Source organism: Tupaia chinensis, unplaced genomic scaffold (genome assembly GCF_000334495.1).
Source record: "Tupaia chinensis unplaced genomic scaffold, TupChi_1.0 Scaffold000159_1, whole genome shotgun sequence".
NCBI classification, from domain to species: domain Eukaryota; kingdom Metazoa; phylum Chordata; class Mammalia; order Scandentia; family Tupaiidae; genus Tupaia; species Tupaia belangeri.
Genome location: NW_006159630.1, coordinates 3,678,638 through 3,681,379, shown reverse-complemented (window position 1 = coordinate 3,681,379; position 2,742 = coordinate 3,678,638). Strand labels below are relative to the sequence as shown.

Genomic DNA, 2,742 nt, shown 5'->3' with positions numbered 1-2,742 from the left:
GTACCGAAAGCAGAGGACTGACGCTGCGCTGTCCGACATGCCCGCTGCTCCGGCCTTCCACTCGCCTCACTGTGTCCAGCAACTCGGCTCCCATAGACTCCAAACGCCCAGCCTTTCTGTTCTGTGTTAAGTAGAAATGTTAGGAAAGGCGAGACGAGGGCCAGCCCATGGCCTGGTGGCTAAGGCAACTGGACCCCACATGGCTGACTGTGTGGTTCAAGTCCAAGACCCTGTCACCAGGCGGTGCTTTGCCTTCTCTGCACCGTGTCTCTCCTGCAGCGAGATATCTCTGAGGACATGAGGACGCCTGTGGGACCCCTCGCAGCACTGGTGCAGGCACACAGCGGGCAGCCCGAGGCCACACCACCAGGGCGGAATGAGCTGGCCGTGAGCACTGACAGCGCAAGCCCGCAGTGTCAAATCAGAGACAAATCAAACAGCCTCTTACTAAGCTCCACTTCGTGTGATCTTTATTCCATTTGCTGTTATAAACTACTTCTGGGAAGACCTAACGGCAGGAACTGCTGTCTTCCAGGCCTAAGGACACATGGCAGGAGCCGAGTACAACAGCGGCTTTAGAACACTTTGACCCCGGTGCACTCCGAGCCCACGCAGTCTTCATACGGGAATGTCGGAGGAATGACAAGAATCTCGGAGGTGAATGCCCGACGGGAGGAGGACTCAGAGAATATTGTCTAGAAATAAAAACTGAAATTAGAGATGTGGGAAAGAGGACTTAAAGCCCTGGCTAAGGCCTGAAAAGGGCCCTGAGGCCTGACCAGGAGCCGGCCCTGGGACTTTGTTAATGAGCCGGTGTCCCCGCTGTTCCCCCAGCTTCTGGAAGTTCTAACTGTCAGACACACAGCAGCACCATGCCGGTGCCACCCCTGAGCACTAGCAGTGCCACCTGCCACCCTCTGAGCTGCCGTGGCAGCAACCATGCCTCCCGGAGGTGCTCACTCCACCCCAGACCTGCAGAGCAGCAGCTCTGGCCACAGGCTCACGCATAGAACCTGACGGCCCCAGTCACTGTGCGAACACAGCATCGCTCACCGTCTTGGCAGCAAACGTGAGTGCAGACAAGAGGCCACACAACCTGGCCCACCCTGGTAGGGTGACAGTGGAGACGGTGGCGGGAAGAGGTTTGGCAGGCTTTGCCCGTGACTAGAGCTGCAGAATGAAGAGTGGTCTAGACAGGGCCAGCCTGCTTTCCCTGGGACCTTCTGGGTCTTTCTACTCCGGGGAAGCAGCGGCGCCCGCATTCTGCTCCACAGTCCATCCTGTTGCGACTCCAGGACCTCACCTCAATAAAGAAGGCCCTCCAGCCAACGTAAGGCTCCTGCACCACCTTCCTGTAAACTCCAGGAGCCTGTGTTAACACAGAGCGAAATGTCACCCCCACTGCAAGGCTGAGTGTGGAAGTAATAGGCCTCCTGTCAGAGCGCCACTCCCCCTTGCAGCCTGCACAGTCCCTGCCCTGCAGCACTCTTCCTGTCTGACATCCAGTCCTCAGCTTCTGTCTAGTACAGAGGCACTGTCTCCTGAGCCTAATACAGCTCTCCAGGCTGGGCGTGGTGGGTCTCGCTGTTTTCCAGGGAGAGTGGTGTCTAGATGGATCCTTAGGAGACCAGTCCTCCCTGGAAATACCAGAAGTGTAACGGAGATCTCAGCTATCCTTAGAGCATTAGGGAGAAGGCTGCGGTTTCTCTGGGTTTTATATTAGACAAAGAAATACACGGCAAGTGTGTATAGGCTCTTGTGCACCCAGGAGCGGTCAGGCAGAGTGCTAGCGCTCAAGCCAGTGGCTCCTCCAGGCCGCCTCCATCACATGGTGGCCAATGACATATCTGGTTACATGTGGCCACCTTGCCTGGAGGTGACGGTGCCGTTTCAGACTTCTCTGTGTCTGCAAGTGTCTCGTTCCCAGCTGTGTTTCACGAATGAATGTCCACATAAAAGAGAAAGCATTGCAAGTCATGATAATGCATCGCATTTCTTCTTTCTCTCTTTCTTTTTGAGAGAGTTTTTTGCTATAGGACATGTGTGCTCACTGGAGAGGCAGAGAGAGGGAGGCAGCAAGACAGAAAGCAAGAAGTCATGCTCCACGGGGATGGGGAGGATAGCCATGCCACAATCCCTTCTCCTCTCGGAATTTTGGGCATGCACAAAGACCCTCTGGGACCTTTTCTACTTCTATTTCTACCAGGTGGTCTAGTGGTTGGGATGCCAGACTCTCACATGGCTAACCATGGCTCTAGTCCCAGAGCGGTTGGCCTAAAAGTCACCCCAGGCACATGTGTGTGTGTATACCCAAAACCCAGAGAGAAGAGTGAAGGAGAAGGGATTGAGGTGTGGCCATTCTCCCTGGGGGGCGATTTTTTACCTTCTCTCCACCTCTCTCTGCCTATCTAGCAAATGCATGACAAAAATATAAACACACACACAACTAAAGAAAGAAAGCAAACAATCCAATTAAAAGTGGGCAAAGAATCTGGCTAGACGTTCTCCGAAGAAGATATGCAAGCGCCCATTAGGCCAATGATGCTCAGCATCACAAATCATTACTGAAATGGGACTCGGAACTAAATGACATACCACTCCACAACCTCTAGGATAAAAATAATTAACCCCCCCCCGAAAAAAGCAAGCAGGTTGGTGAGGCTGGTGGAGAAATGGGCACCCCGATATACCGCTGGAAGAACGAAAGGTGCAGCTGCAGTTGAGTAATTCCTCAGGAAATTG

The 2,742-nt window shown here is 53.8% G+C and overlaps 1 long non-coding RNA gene across 2 annotated transcripts in view; it reads right to left on the bottom strand.

Annotated features, from left to right (window-relative positions):
• Window positions 1-458: 458 nt before the first annotated feature.
• Window positions 459-2,742, bottom strand: part of LOC102486402 (uncharacterized) — a 4,243-nt gene continuing 1,959 nt past the window's right edge. For both annotated transcript variants that reach the window (XR_334130.1, XR_003548975.1), the window contains exons 2-3: window positions 1,054-1,369; window positions 459-695 (exon numbers count right to left, since the gene is read on the bottom strand). This is a non-coding gene — a long non-coding RNA (uncharacterized LOC102486402). The remainder of the gene's footprint in view (window positions 696-1,053; window positions 1,370-2,742) is intronic.